Source organism: Mustela nigripes, chromosome 8, assembly GCF_022355385.1.
Source record: "Mustela nigripes isolate SB6536 chromosome 8, MUSNIG.SB6536, whole genome shotgun sequence".
Lineage (NCBI taxonomy): Eukaryota > Metazoa > Chordata > Mammalia > Carnivora > Mustelidae > Mustela > Mustela nigripes.
In genome coordinates this window covers 85,024,393-85,046,653 of record NC_081564.1, presented here as the reverse complement: position 1 = coordinate 85,046,653, position 22,261 = coordinate 85,024,393, and the positions used below count along the sequence as shown (strand labels likewise).

The 22,261-nt window shown below is 34.4% G+C and overlaps 1 pseudogene; it reads right to left on the bottom strand.

The window, feature by feature from the left end:
• Positions 1–3,609: 3,609 nt before the first annotated feature.
• Positions 3,610–3,762, bottom strand: LOC132024073 (U2 spliceosomal RNA; annotated as a pseudogene).
• Between the last annotated feature and the right edge of the window lie 18,499 nt (positions 3,763–22,261).

Below are 22,261 nucleotides of genomic sequence, written 5' to 3'. Positions count from 1 at the left end.
GAAAGGAAGAAGGAAGCAAAGAAAAAAGAAGAGGAGGAGAGAGAGAGAGACAAAGAGGGAAGGATGGACAGAGGGAGTGGAAGCCATTGGTCTTGATGCTGGTGTAAATAATAAAATGCTCCCAAGAGCCTCTATTCTCAGGTTGGCCTTAAAGTGGCTCAGAAAGCTTGATTAGATGTTGCTGTATGCTCTCTATTATCTTCATCCACTGAATCTATCAGACAGATAGGTGCCTGACAATAGTTGATCTTAGAAGATGGGTACTTATTAATCAATATTAGTAAGTCCTATTTTGTAAGATCCTTCTGAAATACTGAGTCATAAGGTTAAGGACTGAGGTAACTGTATCAAAAGTGTATGCTGATTCCTAGTTTTCTGATTCTGTTGGATGACTGATGTTCTGCAAGTTCATCTGCATCTTCTGGGATGTTATTAGTCTATGCTAGCGCTATCATTACTAGTAAAGTAACACTTTAAATGTATTGAAATCTATGAATTGGACACTGTATTAGAGATTCTAAATAATGTATTTCCACCCATTCTTAGAACGGTCCCATTCAGTAGATGTTGCTGCTCTTATGATTGCTATCATATTCCAGATGATAAAATGTAGTTTGCAAAAGGGCAGACAATTTTCTCCAGGCTACGCAACCACCAAGACCTTGGACTCAGAACTAACTCAGGGAGAGGGTTTATAAACAATTTAGATAAACACTATATTTGGATGTTTTATTTTAATATTTTTGATAAATTTAAATAGTGTATAAATTTTAGGGTTTTTTTTAAAGATTTTATTTATTCATTTGAGAGAGAGAGTGCAAAGAGAGAGAGAGGGAGAGCACATGCAGGGCCAGGGGTAGAGGGAGAAGCCGATCTCCCACCAAGCGGGAAGCCTGATGCGGGGCTCGATCCCAGGACTCTGGGATCATGACCTGGGCGAAGGCAGACACTTAACTGTTAATTAAGTAATAATTAATTGTTAATTAATTATTACTTAACTGTTAATAATTAAGTAATTATTAAGTTAGTTTTAGGTTTAAGTTTTTTTTTTTTTAACATTAAAAAGCTCTACATCTGTCTTCACATAAATAATACATGTCAGACTAGGTCAGGCTTCATTATTAGTTCTTCTTCTACATAGCTCACAGTTATTATGATGGAAGTCATTATTTATTGCCTAAAGTGCCTCATTCTATTATCTATAAATTCATTTGAATTTGTATCTATGCATGTTAATATTAATAGTATATAGGAGTCTCCTTTTTAATCAAGTCTGAAAGAATGTAAATAAGTCAACAGCTGTGTGTCTTTATGAATTTTAAAATAAATATAACTTTTCAACAAGATTGATTTTTTAAAAATTAATAAATATGGAAAGGTATGATTATATACTCCTTTTTATAAATGAGAAAGAGATGATGCAGAGTAAAATGTCCCCAGATCTTTCTGGATAACTATTGGTGCTTTTGATAATAGACGGACACTATGTGTCAGTTTCTCTCTCTATCCCATCATGTTAAATACACCATTGCAAGTTCCCTCATGGCAGGACCTGTGTGAGTTATTCATACTCCCAGGCAGCTCCAAGGCTTCAACAGTCACCATCACAGGGGACTCAAAATATAATTGGACCCTGAACTTAAAAGTACCTAGCAGATACAGTACCTTTTACTTAGAAAATATATTTATCTCCTTGAGAGAATATACTGAAATTCCCAAACATGAAGAAATGAATGACTACCAAAACATTGTGGATAGTTTATTGGTAGAAATAACTTCTCAATTTTAAAATACTTAATCTCATGTAAATAATGTAGGTAACTTTCAGCTTCACATGAAGGCTGTCATAAGGATTTTGGAATAGAATTTGCTGGTTTTCTTCAAATTAATGATTAAAATCACATAAAATGAGAATCAAGAGTTTTTTCCTTGACAAGGAGACTGTATCTTATTTAACAGACAGGGGGGAAACATTTTACTCTACCTTACAAGAAAGTAAAATGTACAAATCCTTTTTTCCCAAAATACATAAATTATTCTATTCAAATATGTTATTCCTTCAGCATTTAAACAAGAGCAGAGGTTTTCAAGGTTATTTATGAGTTATAACTTATTTTATTTCCTAAGAAAAAGAAATGTAATCGGCCTTATTTATAAATGATACCATATACCCAGGAATTTTCAGTAGGCTATTCAGATGCCAATTACTACATTTTTACATTATTTAACTGAGAACTGGTCTTCCTATTTGAACATGTTTGAATTTTAAATATATTATCAATCATGTGATATTTTGTTTGATTTGAAACAAAATGAAACAAATAAAACTATCTGCATCTTTTCTGAATTACTAGCATATTCAAACCTCAACATTACAGCTCTTTTTACCAAATACCAAATCCACAGTTGTCATTTTCATGTGTTTCTTCTTTCTAATATTAATAATTAGAACAAACAACTCAAAACCAAAGAAATAAATATTTCCTATCAAATAATCAAGGTGCTTTGGATTTCATAGAGGTTTTTCAAATCATTTCTCACATTTATGACAATTTCAGGTTTTTTGGCATATCTTTTGTAAGCATATAGCAAGACACTGATGGCTGTCAATGTTTGACACAGTTCTTTACATCTAGTAAGATCTGAATTAGATTAAATATTTAACATTATATTGGAGTATCTGTGGTTAATATTTTTAGCATTCAGAGACTTTTCCAGTTCTCCTGTCCTTGTGACACTTACAGTTATATTTTCAAAGGAACAGACAGATTACAGGAAAGTAGCAATACAACATGGTGACTATAGGTAGCAACAAGGTACCGTATATTCGCAAGTTACTAAGACAGAAAGTCTTAAAAGTTATTGCCACCAAAATAAAAGCTTTGTAACTGTGACATGATAGAAATATTAACTAGCCTTAGTGTGGTAATCACTTCACAATATATACAAATACCAAATGATTACATTGTACACCTTAAACTTACACAATGTCAATTAAACCTCAATATGGCTAAGCAAGAGAGAAAAAAAAAAAATTTCCTTCCCTCAACTTTGAAGGTAGGGATGGTCATGGGGCTTGTCTTAGCTAATGAAATTTGAAACTGTAATGTGCCAATTCTAGGTGAAAGTACTTAAGACCTATCAAGCATATGAATCTACATATGTTTCCCCTCTGTTGGTGAAGTCTAATATCTTCTCGTGATATGGTAACATGATAGGATGTTGGAATCTTTTCTAGCCTGGATATCTAAGTAACAGCAAGGGACCCTGTTATGACATACATTACACATGTACTATGAGTGTGTTTTTAAAACTTAATAATTTCAAGTTCTTTATATTTTAGAATGGTTCTCACATCACCTAGCATAACTTTATTAGCACTGTTTTGTTTTAACTGCCTGAATTTCCTATTAAATATTTTTAAATAACAGACTTTATGTGGAAATGTAACATGGGCTCTTGCCTGAGAAATTACTTATTTAGCAAGCTCATGTAAAATATTTGCATTTCACTATAGTTTAATATTTTAAAAATTCCCCATTACTGCACATTTTATAAAAGTGATTATCAAAAAGAGATCATGAACCAAACATAAAATGATAAAAAAAAAAGAGAAATGCTCTATATCTTCATTGAGGTGTTGGCTAAACATACACACACACACACACACATATATGTGTATATCTATAGTTGCAAAAGTTAAATTTATTACATTAAAATTATTTACTACACTTGATCTTAGCCAAAAGGCCAAGAAGCATTAAAAAATTATTTAATACAAATCATATTTCAGGGAATATGTAAAATACATTTTAAAAATGTGAGTTTAAAAAATAAATAAATAAAAAATAAAAAAGGTACTCTGTGTATCACTTAGGATAAAGTAAGTATCCTCCTTTATGAGAAAAAAATAAGCTTCCTGAACTTAATTATTATTTTATGAAGTTTTTCCTTTTTTTTTTTTCTTTAAATAGCACCACAGAAACTTTTTGGTTGAAGCACATAGTATTTCTTGCTGATATATCCATTTTGAAGGACTCAGTCTGATTATTACTATTGTTTTGTGTATAATTATTAGTTGAACTCATGCTGGGTATGCATGTAAAACATGTATTTTTTATTTCATATAATTGGTCTTAATCTCAAATAAGTTTATAATTTCTCTGAATTTGCAAGTGTTTACATTTGGAAGTTCTAAACTCAAACAATGCCACTTTGATGGCCACTTTTAGCCAACTAAAAAAATAAAAGCACAATGACAAAAATAAATGTAATGTTGTTGCCATTCTTATAAGGGATAAGAAATCTGGCAATCCAGTCATTGTATTTGTTCCACTGATATATTTGAATTAACTGAAGGCATCTATGAAGAATTCTCAGCAAAACTCTCATCTTTTTAGCTTTACTTCTGAGATTGGGGTAGAGACACCTGAGACTTCCCACAAGCATCTCTCAGTTCCTTTGAACATACAGGATTATAATCACTTCTGACTCATAAGGAATCTGATTAGCATTGCCCAGTAATTCTGGGAAGTTAGGAGTGTCACTTTCAGGCCAAAGCATTTATCTTCCGGCAGGTTCTCTAGTCCTTTCTTTTCTCCAAACACTTTTTTCACTTTCTTTCTTTCTTTTTCTTTTTTTTTAAGATTTTATTTATTTACTTGTCAGAGAGAGACAGAGACAGACAGAGAGAACAAGCATGAGTAGTAGCAGGCACAGAGAGAAGCAGACTCCCCACTGAACAAGAAGCCTGATGTGGGACTCAATCCCAGGACCCTGTGATTATGACCTGAGCCAAAGACAGATGCTTAACCAACTGAGCCACCCAGGTGTCCCATTTTTCTATTAACACTTTAACCAAAGGAACCCAATGCTCCATAATGGTGGTGACTCTGCTGCATTTTTATATGCTAACAACAAACTACCAGAAAAAGAAATCAAGAAAACAGTTAAAAATAAAGCTACCTTATAATCCAGCAAATACACTACTAGGTATTTACCCAAAATACTGAATTAAAGAAAAAAATGTGCCCCAATATTTATAGCAGCACTATCAGCAATAGCCAAATTATGGGAAAAGCCCAGATGTCCATCAACTGACAGGTGGATAGAGAAGATGTGGTTGGTATATATACAGAATAGAATATTACTCAGCCCTTAAAAAGAATGAAACCTTGCCATTTGCAATGACATGGGTGTAGCTAGAGGATATTATGCTAAGTGAAATAAGTCAGTCAGAAAAAGACAAGTAGCATATGATTTCACTCATATGTAGAATTTAAAAAACCAAACAAATGAACACAGTTTCAGCGTTGGGGGAGGGGTGCAGGGAAAAAGGCAAACCAAGAAACAAACTCTAAACCCTGGAGAACAAACTGCTGGCTACTGGAGGAGTGGTGGGTGGAGTGGGTGAATGGTTTAAACAGGGGAAGGGTATTAAGGAAGGCACTTGAGTGAGGGGCACTGAGGATGAATCACTAAATTCTAGATCTGAAACTAATATTGCACAGTATGTTAACTAGCTGAAATTTAAATAAAAACTTGGGGGAAAATAATAAGAAAGAAAACAGTTCCATTTACAATTGCATCAAAAATAGTAAAATACCTAAGAATAAATGTAACCAAGGAGGGGAAACACCCACCCACTGAGAACTATGGACACTGAAAATAGAAATTGAAGAAAAGACAAATAAATGTTGTTAGAAAGTGAAGGAATGACAGTAAGGAATCCTCCAACTTGGCAAGACACTTTCAGACCAAAAAAAAAAAAAAAAAAAAAAAAAAAAAAAGCAAGCCACTCTCTATCATTTACACGGGCTTTTACTCAGGCTGTACTCAGCCCTTCTCCTCCCTCCATAGCTATTCTCTGCCCTGTCCAGATCTCAACCGACAGCTTTCATAAAGCAAAGAACATGGCGGTGAGGTCGCAGGGTGGTTATCTACAGGGAGCATTGTGCACTGGTCATCTTCCTAGTTATCTACAGTGGGATCTTCTGTGCACTGGTTACTATCTAAAATGGGATCTTCTGTATACCACTGTAAGGATGATCAGAAAAAGCCTTCCTGCATTCTGGTCAAGGCATACTGTAACCTCCAAGGGACCTAGAACAAGTAGCATCAAGGAAAGTCATTGTGCAGGCTTGAATAAGATGGAGGATCAAAGATGGAACAGAACAGAGTCCAGAAAACAAAACAAATAACTAAGTACATATGGTCAATTAATTTATAACAAAGGAGGTAAGAAAATACACTGAAAAAAGGATGGTCTATTTAACAAATGGTGAAAATGCAAAAAATCAAACTGTACCACTTCCATAAACCATATACAAAAATTAACTTGAAATGGATCAAAAGCTTGAATTAAGACCTGAAAACATAAAACTCCTAGAGGAAAACAGGCAGTAAGCTCCTTGACATCATTCTTGGTAAGGTTTTGTTTTGTTTTGTTTTGGATCATCCTCCAAGGTAGTAGTTACAAAAATGAACATAAATAAGTTCATACCAAACTAAAAAGTTTCTGCACAGCAAACATTCAACAAAATGAAAAGGCAACCAACTGAATGACAGAAAATATTTACAAATCATGTATCTGAGAAAGGGCTAATGTCTAAAATACATAAAGAAGTCATAGAGCTCAATAACAACAACAACAATAAAAATCTAATTAATAACTGGACAGATGCTAGAAAAAGAATGAACACCGCAAACAGCAGAAGGAAGAAAATAATAAATATTAAAGCAGAAATAAATGATACCGAAACTAGAAACAACAACCACCAATAAAGCAAATCAATGAAACTGATAAACCTCTAATCGGACTCATAACGGAAAGAGAAAGAGAGAAGGAGGATTCAAACAAAATCACAAATGAGAGAGGAAAAATAACAACCAACACCACCAAAATACAAACAACTGTAAGATGATATTATGAAAAATTATATGACAACAAATTGGACAACTTAGAAGGAATGGATAAACTTCTAGAAACATATAACCTACCAAAACTAAAGAAAGAAATAGAAAATTTGAACAGACCAATTACCAGCAAAGAAACTGCAACACTAATCAAAACACTCTCAAAAAACAACACTCCATGGCCAAATGTCTTTTGTTAGGCAAACCCTTCCAAATATTTAAACAAAAGTTAATACTTATTCTTATCAACCTATTCATGAGGCCAGCATTACCCCAATACAAAACCAGACACAAAAACAGATTTGGCACTGGCACAAAAAAAGAGAACTATAACCCAATATCTCTGATGAGCATAGATGGAAAAACCTTCAACAAAATTCTAACAAATCAAATCAAACAATACATTTTAAAAAAAGCATTCACCATTATCAAGGGCATTTACTGCCAGGATGAAAGCATGGTTCAATATTTGCGAATCAATCAACTCATCATGTCACATCAATAAGAGAAAGGATAAAACCATATGATCATTTCAGTAGATTCAGAAAAATCATTTGACATTGTGCAACTTGCATTCATGATAAGAACCCTCAACAAAATAGGTTTAGAGGGAACATACCTCAACTTAATAAAGGCCTTATATGAAGAAAACTCAGGAAACATCATACTCGAGGGGAAAATACTGAAAGTTTTTCCTCTAAGGTTAAGGGCAAGGCAGCACGTCCACTATCCCTGCTTTTATTCAACAGAGTTCTGGAAGTCCTAGAAATAACAATCAGACAAGAAGAAATACAAGGTATGCAAATTGGTACGGAAGAAGTAAAACTTACACTAATTGCAGAGGGCATGATACTATATTTATAAAACCCTAAAGACACCGCCAATCTGATAAATGAATTTAGTAAAGTTACAGGATACAAAATCAATGTACATAAATATGTTGCATTTCTATACACTAATAAGCAGGATAAACAGAGAGTAAGAAAACAATCCCATTTACAATTAGACCCACAACTGTAAAATACCTAGGAATAAACTAAACCAAAGAGGTGAAAGACCTATATTCTGAAAAGTATTTAACATTGATGAAATAAAGGAATATAACACAAGGAAATGGAAAGATATTCCATGCTCCTGGATTAGAAAAACAAATACTGTTCAAATGTCTATACTATCCAAATCAATTTATAGATTAAATGTAATCTATATTGAAATAATATCATTTTTCACAGAACTAGAATAATCCTAAAATTTGTATAGAACCACAGCAGAACCCAATTACACAAAGCAACCTTGGGAAAACAAAAACAAAAACCTGGAAGTATCAGAATTCCATATGTCAAGTTATATTACAAGTCTGTAGTAATCAAAACAGTATGGCACTGGCACAAAAACAGACATGTAGATTAATGGAACAAACAGAATGCTCAGAAATAAACCCACAATTATATCGTCAATTCATCTTTGACCAAGGAAGCAAGAATATACGATGGGAAAAGACAGTCTCTTCAACAAGTTGTGTTGGGAAAACTGGAGAGTTATATGCAAAAGAAACTGGATGACTGTCTTATAGAATACACAAAATAAACTCAAAATGGATTAAGAATGTAAATGTAAGATACAAAACCACAGAATTCCTAGAAGAGAGCATAAGCAATAATTTCTCTCACATTGGCTGAAGCAGTGTCTTTCCAGATGTCTCCTGAGGCAAGGGAAACACGAACAAAAATAACTACTGAGACTACAACAAAACAAAAAATTTTGCACAGCAAAGGAAACAACAAACTAAAGACGACCTCCTGAACTGGAAAAGATATTTGCAAATGGCATGTCAGGAAAAGGACTAGTATCCTATATACACAAAGAACTTAGAAAAGTCAACAGCAAAAACAAAGCCCCACAAGTAATACAATTTAAAATACTGGCAGAAGACATCAACGGACCTTTCTCCAAAGACAAAATGCAACTGACCTTTCTGCAACAGACACATGAAAAGTGGCTCCACATATTCTCACCCCTCAACACACACTCTCTGGAATATCATTTAGGCGTAAAAAAAGAATAAAATCTTGCCATTTGCCATGACAAAGATGGCACTAGAGAATATAATGATAAGTAAAATCAGTCAGAGAAAGACAAGTACAACTTTACTCATATGTGGAAGAAACAAAACAAATGAACATAGGGAAAAAAAGGAGAGAGAGACAAACCAAGAAACAGACTCTGCTAGGGAGAATTGATGGTTGCCAGAGGGGAAAAGGGTGGGGCGATAGATGAAGTAAATAACAGGAATTAAAGATCTCATTTATCATAATAAGCACTGAGTAAGGTATAGAATTTTAAATCACTATATTGTACAGCTGAAGCTAATATAACACTGTTTAATGGAATTTGTAAAAACTTTAAAGTATATTAAATATAATAAAATTAAAAATGTGCAGAGAATCTGAACAGACATTTTCCCAAAGAATACATGCAGGTGGCCAACAAGCACCACCTGCTGTGAAATGTGAAATGTGAAAGACATTTAACAGCACTCATCATCAGGGGAATGCAAATCAAAACCACAGGGAGATGTCGCCTCACTCCAGTCGGAATGGCCAGCATCCTAAAGATACGAAATAACAAGTGTTGGCAAAGATGTGGAAAAAAGGAAATCCTTACACACTGTTGGTGTTGATGTGATCACTATGGAAAACAGTATAAGTTTCCCCCTGAAAATTAAAAATAGGACTACTATATGATCCCCAATTCCACTTTTGGTTAATTATCTGGAAAAAACAAAAACACTAATTCAAAAGGAAATCTGCATCCCTTCGTTCACTGAAGCAGTATTTACAGCATTATTTGCAAGGCATAAAAACAGTCTAAGTGTCCATGTATCCATCAATGGATAAAAGAATAAAGATGTGAGAGACACATACTCACACACCCACACACACACATGAATTACTACTCAGCCATAATAAAGAATGAATCCTGACCATTGCACAACATGATGGACCTTGAGGTTATCACACTAAGTGAAATAAATCTGATAAAGATAAATATTATATGATTTCACTTCTATGTAGAATCTAAAATACAAGCAAAAAACAAAACCCATACAGAGAATAGACTGGTAGTTGCCAGAGGGGAGGGGTCTGGAAGGATGGGTGAAATGGATGAAGGGTATCAAAAGGTACAAACTTCCAGGTACAGACTAAATTATGGGGGTGCAATGTACAACATGATGACTATATTCAATAACAATCTATAAGAAATTTGGAAGTTTCTAAGGAATTAATCTTAAAATGTCTCATTATTTAAAAAATGTCTCATTATAAGGGAAAAATTATAACTTTGTATGTTGGTAGATGGTAAATTAGACTTATCATGGTTATCATTTTTCAATGTGTGGAAATGTTAAATCATTATGTTGGCCACTGAAACTAATATAATGTTGTGTGTCCATTACTGTTCAAAAAGAAAAATTAAATGTTAAAAAATTTAAACATCCAATTTACCGTGTTTGTAAAGTATCTTTTTTTAAATATTGATTTACTACAGAGGGGCACACAAAGAGGGAGAGAGAAACCCAAGCAGACTCCACACTGAGGATGGAACCCAACATGGAACTCTATTTTGAGATCCTGAATCAGAGCCTGAAACCAAAAGTCAGATGCTCAACCAACTGTACTACCCAAGTGTCCCATATTCTGTAAAGTTGTCTTTAAAAGTAGCCCAACATCTAGGTTGTAATGACATGGCCCTGAAAATAGCAACAAAATTCTGGCACAGTTTTTAAACATAAATAACTAAAATAAAATAGACTTCAAATTCCTTTAAAAGCCAACTTCCAAAACAATAATAATAATAACAAGAAAACCCACCCCTAATTAAAACAAACAAAAACAAACTCTGGTTTACTTTTTTTTGAAATCTGCCATTAATTACTTCTAATATATACTTAAGTTCTAAATATACCTCCACTAATATTGAAAACACGGGTCTGAGAACAAAAGTAAAGACAAAGTGAAATATACTCCCCAAGACTTCTTGAATATGTTAAATGTACTAAGTCTTAGGGATTATGATATAACATTTATACCTATAACTTCATGTGATTGCTATTGAAAATGTGCATTTGACCCTTCTGAAATAATGTGCATGTAATCAAAAAGTTATCATTGGTGTTTTAATTTTCCAACATTAGGTTTGTTGTAATTAAGAGAACTGAAATATTGTATATACATTTTTTGGAATGAGCTAAGTATTTTAAAATTTACAATAGAAGCAAATAATTAAGCCCATATCTTCTAGGCTTAAGCAATGTTTTAAAGGCTAAATTAGAAACTAAAAGCTGGGTTTTGCTCTAAAATTGAAAAACTAGACAATGGGTGATGAGAAAAGTAGCCTCTGCACTGCTGGCAGTTATCTTTGCAAATTCACCCGAAGTTAACCTGAAAGAAGTAGCCTACTATGGTCTTTGGTTGTTTTTAAAGAAGAATCAAACATATTCTATGTGTTAAATCATTGATCCACTCAACGATTTTACCTTTAAGAGGGCTTGTAGAGTTCACTATTAAATTATCCTAAGAAAACATCATGAATAAATTCTTCTTTAGATTAAATAGTTAAATTATTTTCAAAAACTTGGTGCAGTTCATGAATTAAAAAATAAAACTTGCTACTGTTACATACATGAAGCATTGCACTAGATACATCTCAGGAGGTATGTCCCATTTTTACTATTTTTCTACATTATCACTGTTGTCATTGCCACAAGTGTCACCTAAAAGCCCATGTATAAATCATGGCTATTCAAGTAAGCTTGGTTATAGGACTGCATCTCTTAGGTACAAATAAATATTTTGTTCTATCTTAAGATATTTCATCAATAGAACTAAGATAAACCAATACCCCACTAATACTTCTACAAAGAAAAAAAACTGAGTAAATATACACCTTCATGTTGTTAAAAATTAGGATTAGCCAACATCATTTTCTATCAAAATTTATTAAATTAAAACCAATTCTTTCTTAGGATGGAAGCTGAAAAAAAAACTCCCAATGGCCAAAACTAGAATAGTTTGAGTTACAAAATAAATAAGGATAGTTTAGGATTATCATCTAAAGAGTAAAATAAATGCCCATGAGTCCATAAGACATTCCCATGATATAAAGAATGAATTAATAAATAAATGGGAGAGGGGTTCCTGGCTGGCTGTCAGTGGAGACTGCAACTCTGCAACTTTTGATCTCATGGTCTTGAGTTTGAGTTTCACCTTGGGCATGGAGTCTAATTTAAAAAAGAAGAAGAAGAAGAAGAAGAAGAAGGAGAAGGAGGAGGAGGAGGAGGAGCAGGAGCAGGAGAAGGAGGAGAAGGAGGAGAAGACGGAGAAGACAGAGAAGACAGAGAAGACGGAGAAGAAGGAGAAGACGGAGAAGAAGAAGAAGAAGACGGAGAAGAAGAAGAAGACGGAGAAGAAGGAGAAGATGGAGAAGAAGAAGAAGAAGATGAAAGGAAAGAAGGGAGGAAAGAGAAAAGAAAAACAAAAGAGACAAAAGGGACAAATCTTCCTTTCAGAAAATTTCTAAATAATAAGTATAAAAGAAGGGAAATAGAAAATTACTATTAGAACATTGCACTAATGGTTCTTGTAGGCAAGTAAGAAAAAAGTGCATATTTGCATGACCTCAACCACTGCCCACCAAATACAGTTAATTTGTAGACATTACAAATTCCTTGATACTCCTTTCTCTAGGAAGTAGTAAATTCCTTTCCTCTTCTGCAGGTCCTGAATTTAGCAAGTGACTTGTAACAAATAGAACATGAAAAAGGAGGAATACTGATTTTACAGTGGGGACACCTGGCAGACACCCTCTTATAAACCAGGTGATTATGATAAACCAGGTGATTATGATTATGATATCAACCATAACAAGTGCAGTTCTCCCGTACTTCTTGATAGAACAAGAACACTTATCTCTGTGGTATTTTTCACACACACACACAAAAAATCTAAAACCCCAGCCCACCCCTGAGAAAACATCAGAAAAACCCATGCTGAAGGACTACAAAGTACTAGATCGATACTTCTCAAAAGTTCAAAGGCTATCAAACATAAGAAAAGACCAAGAAACCAACTTATATTAGAAAAGACTAAGAATATGTGTTGAAAAAGATGCATTGTTGTATCCTAAATTGAATCTTGGATTGGAAGGATGTTGGGGAAAACCTGGTGGAATACAAATAAGATCTGTGGTTTAATTAATAATGGTGCATCACTAGCAAATTCATTTTGATATGTCTATGATGGCTATTTAAAATAACACTAATTGAAGCTGGGAGATGGGTATACAGAAACTCTCTGAACTATCTTTACAACTCTTCTGTAAGTCTAAAGTTACTCTGAAATAAAGTCATTTTTGTTTTAAAGAATAGGCTGTTAGCTCTAAACACCTATTTAGATACATATGACAAGTCATCTATGGGGGTTCTTGCATGTAGATGTGATGTAACCACTCTAAAAGACTACTGGTCAAGAACTGTAAATAATCATTTTTGTCATGAAAAAATGTTTTTCTTATGTCTCAGAAGTTGCAGAGATAACATGGCATTTTTTGATCTAGATTACAGATTTCTACATATTTTTGTGCCTAAATGGATGGAGGTAGGATGGCTAAATATTTTAAGAAAATAAAGCTTACCAATTAAAGACAATATTAACTGTGTCACCTGGCAATATTTATTATTCCAAAATCTCTTGACTTCTCATCCTCATAAATTTTACTATATTTATATCTTATTGGAATAGTATCAACTTTTTTTAAGAGTGTTTGGTTTTTGTTTTCATTTTTCTCATCCTGCTTTAAACAAACCATCTCTGCATTTTCTTACAGTTCCCACTTCCTCATAAATCATGGAACCCAATAAAACTGGTTTTATCATAACCAGATTAATCATTTCAATCTTATCACCTTGCTTACAATCCCTGACAGGCAGCCTATCATTCTTTAACCTTACACAGGTGTGCTATCCATTTGGTTCCGTCTGGAGGCCAACCGTGGTGGCAATGACCTCACCCACTGTTCATTTTTACAAATCCAAAAGCAACCTACTACATCTTTACTCAAGTCAATGTGAAAGAAAAAAAAAGTGTAAGTAATACAGAAATATACATATACATGCACCTACTTATATACACATATATAGAAACATAGCATAAGACTACCATCTATTTGCAAGGGTATATTTCATAGCTTTGGGCAAAAGAGTGTCTCAAAGCTCAATAACTACCATACATATTTTTTATCTTAATTATTAATTACATTTATAATTATTACTAGTAGTAGAGTTATTTATTTTACACCTTCTACAGAGAAAAAACACTTCCAAAGTGAGCTAATAAACCAATTGTTTTGTTACAGTCTTGGTTGATGTAATTGTGCATTTTACACACCTCACCGCTTTATACAACCTTTAGGCCATCAGTTATAACTTATGTTAGTGCAGATAACCATTTATTTCTATTACTCCGTGTAGTTCTTGACCTACTTTGGGAGTCAGATAATGAGACAGGTGGAGGAAGAGGAGGCAAAGACCGAGGGCAGAGGTCTGAGCCGAGTGAGAAGATGGAAAGAAAAGGGGAGAAGAACACTCGAGAAAAGAACAACGGAAGTCTGACTTCATGATACGCCAAGGTCTGAGAATAATGAAACCACAGTTAGTGAAATAAGTCAGCAGGAAGGGGGCACTCAAGATTCTACATTGGTAACTGGTCTTTTGTAGTGAAATAATAGCTTTTGAAATGCTATTATTCTGAGATCAGAATAATAAGGAATTTATTACCAAGGCAAATACACATTTTGGATGTTCCTTGTCCTGGGATATCAATTGCCTGACAATTTTTTAAAATATTTTGGCTGTATTAGTTTTATATATTTCTGTTTAAAAATTACCACAAAATTTAGGACCTTATAGCAATGCACATTTGTTATCCCAGAGTTTCCATGGTTAAGGACAGAGTCCCAGCAAAGCTTAACTTGGTTCTCTGCTCAGGGTCTCACAAGGCTGCAGTCGAGGTATCCACTGGCTTGCATTTTCATCTTGAGACTCAACTGGGAAAGGCAAGCTCCCTGACTCACTCAGGATGTCCACAGGACTCCTCTCCCAGCAGCTGACACGAGATCCCACTTACTCAATGACTGTTGGCAGGGGCCACTTTCGACTCTGGGCAGCCACGTGCAACTCTCCATAAACCAATGACAACACAGCTATTTGAGTCTTCAAGGCTAGAAGGAGAATTTCTTGCTTCAAACTACAAGATAGAGTCTTACCTAACGTAACAATTGCCAGAGTGGCTTTCCTGTCAACTTCACCATATTCTACTGGCTAAAAGCAGTTACTGGTTCCACCCATATTCAAGGAGAGGGGAATATGGAAGTGGGGTGACTCGTTGGAGGGTCAGGGGTCACTGTAATTTGTGTAAATATAATAAAGTCCTATATTAAAACTCTCATTCTGAATCTCATAAATGTTCTTAGGATGCTAGAGCTAAGCATATTTACACTGAACTACTTAGAAAAATACACAAACATATGTACCATTAGGGTTAAACTTTGTTCAATTAAGAATAAGCTGCTTCACTTTTATGATATTTCAGTGCATTTATTGGTGTAAGATGGCTGCAGTATTTCAAAGAAAATCTTTGAAAAAGGGGATTATGTTTTGCTTTCTTTTCAATTCACACTCACTTCACATGTTTGGAAACGTTCTGCAGGTGCCCTCACTAGGAAAGCATATGATAGATACCAAGCTTCACTCCATCTTCTGCTTCTCTGAATCAGGATTTACGTGTTGTAGGGCTTTAAGGAATATTACCATTACAGTGATTCCTTCTTCCATTTTTTTTTTTGGGGGGGGGGGGGCTTTGTTTTCTGTTTTATTTAGCACTGAACTGGCAGCAACAAGGATGGTCTGGAGTATGGCAGAGGCCATTCCAAATACGTCTTCGACAAGGCTAGACATAGTCTTTTGGGCTGAATTATGTGCCCGAAACTTCATAAGCCAGCACCTCAGAATGTGGCTATCTTTGGAGACAGAATCTTTAAAGGGGTGATTAAGCTAAAATGAGGTCATTTGGGTGGGCTATAGTCCAATATAACTGGTGTCTTTAGAAGATGAGGAAATATGGATACAGAGGCAAGACCTCATGAAGACACAGGGAGAAGACAGCCATCTACAAGCCATGAGAAAGGCTTCACAAGGAACTCACCTGTTGTCACTTTAATCTTGAAATTCCTAACCTTCAAAACTGTAAGAAAATGATTTTTTTTTTTTTTTTAATTTAAGCAACTCAGCTAGTGGTTGTTTCTTTTGGTAGCCTGAGCAAACAATATACAACACAGGTCCATGCTTCATATAAACCCCGTTTTTTATCACAACTTGAACCACCCAACTTTTGACTAGTGATGGGGGTTGTCTCCATCAGCCTGTCAGATGCAAGAACTGTAGCCACATGCTACCCCTGTGGCTGCCCCAAATACTTCAGCCGAAGCTACACAAGCTCTCCCGGTCCTAGGCACTGGCCTCACTTTCCATCAGGATGCAGACGGGGGAGGAGAGAAGATGATGTACAAATCGTTACAACAGCAGCAGCTAAAGCCTGTTCTGTGAATGACCAGTAGGACTCAGTATTAAAAAAAAAAAGGTTCAAATGTGTTTTCTGTTATGAATTAAATCTGGGAATTTACAGAGTAGAAGGGTCTCCACACTTTAATGGAGTCACATGGGTTGATAACTACAGAAGTAAATGTTTAGTTTAATTTTGACCATCACCAGATCCAGAAAGCATGGAAAGTTTCATTAGTAATTTAACTTAGAACATAGGGATTAAGATGTAAGGGACAGTACTGTGCAGGGCGAGGGGGGTGGTGGTAAAGTAAAACGTTAATATTCTGACAGGGCCGATGATTTCCATAGCCCTCCTGAGGGATGTTATTATTTATATTCCTAATTAAGACCTGTTGCTCCAGCAAGAGATTCTCATGAGAAATCAAATGCTGTTTTACTAAGGCCTTGAAGCATTCCGCTTACAAACGTATTTTGAGCAGTGAGCCTTGTATCATTCCTGAACGGCTCTTCACAGTGGTCTGCCACACGTACCCTGGATCTCCACTGAAACTTGCGTGCTCAAATAGTGCTGGGCTCTTCTTTGATGTTGCTTTGTCTGCTCCCTGCCCCAAGGTTAGAAGTTAATAAACCTGGAATCCAAACAGTAATTTAAACTGTGTATCTTTTCTGCTAAAGGAACCCTAGATTTCCTAGATTGTTTTTTAATAAGTTTTTTCCTAGACTGTTTTCTTGATGAAGACATCAAAAGAACTCTAGCTCTAGAAAGGCAGTGATGAACTATGTAATATTTTGATACCCGTACGATAATAGTTTATAAAACAATCACTTTTATAATTGTTACATCCAAATATACATGTTCCAAAGGCCTTACAATCATTCTGTGCAAATATACATGTTCCAAAGTCCTCATAATCATTCCTTGAGAACCAGGAGGAAAAAATAGGAAAATTTCTGTGAATTCTTTCCACTTGAAATATAACTTTCTGGCATGGTTAAGTATCTGAATATAGCACATATAGTTAAAATAGACAAGCTTTCCAAATTAAGAGAACAAAATAAAATGTTCTGTATCTTTTCCCACATACCCTATTTTTGTGATATTAAATGCTCAGATTTCTAGGAATATATAAAATAAAAATGTTGGTGGGAATACAACTTTTCCTCTAAATGTCTATCCAGTACATCCAATTAGGTTTAAAATACAATGTATCACACCTTAGCAAGACACAGGATAGGTCATTTTTGGGGCACCTGGGTGACTCAGTGGGTTAAGCATCTGCCTTCGGCTCAGGTCAGGATCTCAGGGTCCTGGGGTCAAGCCCTACATCACATTGCATCAGGCTCTGCTCAGCAGGGAGCCTGCTTCCCTCTCTTTCTCTGCCTTCCTCTCTGCCTACCTGTGATCTCTCCATCAAATAAATAAATAAAATCTTAAAAAAAAATAGGTCATCTTCAAGAGTTTATGAGATTGGGATGTAAGTGTGATAGTCCAAACGATACAACTAAATGCATGCATTGTTCTCAACAGACATTCTCCTGAGACAACTAATTTACCCCTCATGCCTCAAATGCAGCTGTGGTCTTTAATGATTACTTAATCCAGATTTTGCATCAGTGAAAGCACCTGTCCATTACTGAGAAAGTAGTCTTTTCAAAATGATTATAAAAGCAGTGTAACACAAAAAACTTTGGAAAGGAAAATGAATATAAAATGAAAGAATTATGTTGATGGGCTCACATTTATTTCCCTGACGTGATTTTAATATTTCCCACATCTTTATATAAACAAATGTCTTATCCATCAATAACATATATTTCAGAAGATTGTTAGGAATATCATATAGAGAAGGTTACAATCTCCCCTATAGGAAATGTTAAAATGTGAATAGCGAAATGTCAGGTAAGTTTCTATATATCATAGGGCATAACTACACATAAAAATGTAAACAGAAAACTCTATTTATTTAGCTCACCAGTTATTTCAATTAGTCTGCTGTTAAGTGTAGGTTCTTTAGTTCCTAACTCTTTGAAGATGATTTTATAAGTCTTTATCATAAAACTTCTCCATAGGTTTATACTTTAAGTGGTAAAATTGGGATTAATTGAAGAGCACTGAAAAAAGAAGCTAGTAGCTGACTAAAGCAGGCTCTGGAAAATCCCTTTGCTAGTGAAGAGCCTGCTCTGACCAAGTTTCAAGGCCCTTAGCCTCTTGCTTCGTCTGCAAATCGGCCCTGTCACCTGACTTCATAGCTGCTACTCTGTCCTTTTATTCACTTTGCTAAATAATCTCTCCTTAGCAAACATTATAGACTTGAAATAAGGAACAGAACTTCCTAGAACATGTTATTCATTGTTTCTGACACTTCTAAAAAATGTTTCATAACTGGGTTTTATTATTTACAGAAAAAGTACAGAATTAAATGAAAATGTGCCACTACCCTGATTTAAGGATTATATCATTTTCTTCATATATAGGTACGTACAGATTAAATAAAATACACAATCTATTTGCTCATCTGAGTGTATTATTTAAAGATGTATTAATAGTGCTAATCTTCATAAGAAAAGTCTACAAATTGGTTTTATTTCCCTTTTTTTCATGCTTAACTCTCTGTGTATTTAGGATTAAGATATAGGTTATATTTTAAGTTAATTAGTATATAATTATGGTTTAATTATTTTGTTAATATAAGACAAAAATTATATTGACAAGATTACATTTTTAAAGAAATGATGCAAATTAAATATTGTATTTCGTAATTATCTATATGTTGGGTGATAAAGACCCTGTACCCATAAATAGGCAAATACCAATAATGAAAGTTCATAACTGAATTACTAAATAAAGGTTTTGATAGTATGTGAAACAAGTCTTTAATAAGTTAAACATTTAAAGTTTATTATTAAAAAGATTTGCATTTTTAATTCACATTAAAAATGGTTTTTTCATTCTAGGAAAATAATTAAGGTAATTGAAGAAGACCACATAGTAAAATTACTACTTTAGAAGTCTCTGCAGAATCAGACCTATAAATACAGAGAACTGATGGATGCAAAGGAAAAGAGTGGAGAGATGCGCAAAGTGGTTGAAAGGGAGTAGGAAATACAGACCTCCAGTTTCGGAAAGAGTAAGTTACGGGAATAAAGAGCATAGCACCAGGAATATAGTCTGCGACACTGTAATAGTATTGTATGTGACAGATGGTAGCTACACTTGTAGTGAGCATAGCATAATGTTACAGACTTGTCAAATCACTATGCCGTACACTTGAAACTAATGCAACATTATATGTCAACTATACTCAAAAATTTTTAAAAATAAAATTCATGGGGCACCAGGGCGGCTCAATCATTAAGTGTCTGCCTTTGGCTCAGGTCATGATCCCAGGGTCCTTGGATCAAGTCCTGCATCAGGTTCACTGCCCAGCAGGAAGCCTCCTTCTCCCTCTCCCTTTCCCTGGGCTTGTGTTCCCTCTGCTGCTATGTCTCTCTCTGTCAAATAAATAAATAAAATCTTTAAAAAAAAATAATAGAATAGGATAAAATAGAAAAAAATAAAATTAAAATAAATAAAATTCATTTAAAAATCTTTGTACATTCTTGGCATCACAATAAATTTCTACTTTCTTTGTGAAGACTGTTTGATACATTTATCAAAAAAATTGAAAATAATTCACTGACATACTCAATAAGTACTTAATCTTGGGGTGGAGTCAATTCACATGAACACCATGTTTTTTGTTGGAGTGTATTAGCAAGGGGAGCTAATACACTAATACACATTAGCAAAATTGAACTGATAGTGAATATTCTTTTTCTTTTCCCTGAACTTTTCCCAAGGTTCCAGGGATTGGAACCTACCTACTACGCATTGTATCCGACTGTCTGAATATGACTTGCTGAATGGTAGATTTTACATTATTCTGCTCCTCAATGGCATGACTTCCAGAACCTGAATTTGGGTAACTGAGCATGGATAAACTCACCGAAGGAGTCAGTGTCCCCAAGGTGCCAGAGCTAATATGGCACATTCTTTATCCATCTTTCCTCTCCCTGCTTTTGGTTCTAGTCTTGTTTGCTGATGTTTTGGACACAACTAAATTTGGCTGATATTAGTAAAGAAGAGGCCATGTGAGCCATGAAAGAGCAAGAGAGATTCTATTCTGCCTTGATCATCGTCCATCACTTTGTCATTTCGATCTTGATGGCTGATCCCTCAATCCAAAGTAATGTTGTAAAGAGAAGAAAAAAAAACATCATGATATAACCATGGCACAGGGAGATAATTGCTGTGAAAGTCACATTTTGATAAGTAGGCTTTAATTTGTTTACTTATCAAAATAGGAACTTTGCAGTAAATACAAACGGCCCACATTTATGATACAAGTGAAATACTTGATAATACTATTCTAGATAATTCACTCCTGAATTATTCCATCTACATTTATAATACAATTTGGTTTTTGCTTACTCATTATCATAAAGACAAACATAATATGAAGAGAGTGTAAACAGCACCAAACACAAGTGAGTAATAGCAATGATGTGACAAGACTTTGAAAAGCTAAAGACCTGTCTGTTTTTATAACTCATGTGCTAAGTGGAGAAAATACAGAACTTTAAACCTTTATAAACTGAGTATATTTAATACATAAGTATCCGTGTAAATAAATACAGTGGCAGTTAGAGGAAATATGGCAGCCTTAAGTTTAAAACTAGTTTTGTTTTTTCACATTTTGAAGATTAAATTCTGTCTGATAAAACATACCTCTCTTTGGTCAAATACGGTGGCAAAGCATGTCAGCTTCCATCTTTAAAAAAATAAGGAGGTATTTTTATACAAATGTGATCATTTTTCAATTATACATATATTAGAATGTGTCAACTTCAACTTAAGGACAAAAAAAGTAATGACTGCATAAAAAAAACTATAGAGAAGTAAAAATTAACAAAAAAAGTATCAGAGGGGCTCCTGGGTGGCTCAGTCATTAAGCATCTGCCTCTGCCTCAGGTCATGATCTCAGGGTTCTGGGATTGAGCCCCACATCTGGCTTCCTGCTCCGTGGAAGTCTGCTTTTCCCTCTCCCACTTCCCCTGCTTGTGTTCTCTCTCTCACTGTGTCTCTCTCTGTCAAATAAATAAATAAATAAATCTTTAAAAAAATGTATAAGAAAACAAAAGGAACAACTAACATACAGGTTGATATATTTCATGTAAATTTTTATCCTTATGTACTACATATGCACTTATATTTTTCAGACTTACATATACCAATAATAGAACATTTTAGTAGGGATGTAAAAATGATCAAGAATATATTTATTTAAAGCAAAGTTAATTTGCAATATGCCGAGAAAGCAAAAACAATTTTATATCCCAAAGTATTTTGGAAATCACTAAATCTTAATCCAGCAGAATGTGTTTGCCTTACCTAGTGCTGCACTTCTTCAAGAAATATTATTTGATTAAATTATTCTCTTAATTAAAAAGAGAAAACCAATCAAAAAGAATCAGTATCGTACTCAGAATTTATAACTGTATAACCTACACCCACACATGTGCAGACTCCAATCAATGTCCTTTTACCTTTTACCAAATATGCATGTTCCATATGCACATTTTTTTTTTCATATGAGTGGGTTTTTGGAAAAAAGAGCTATTCTCAGTCTCAGATTGAATTCTGAAAGTAAACATCATTCAGCCTTGGTTCCAGTATCTTAATCCAAT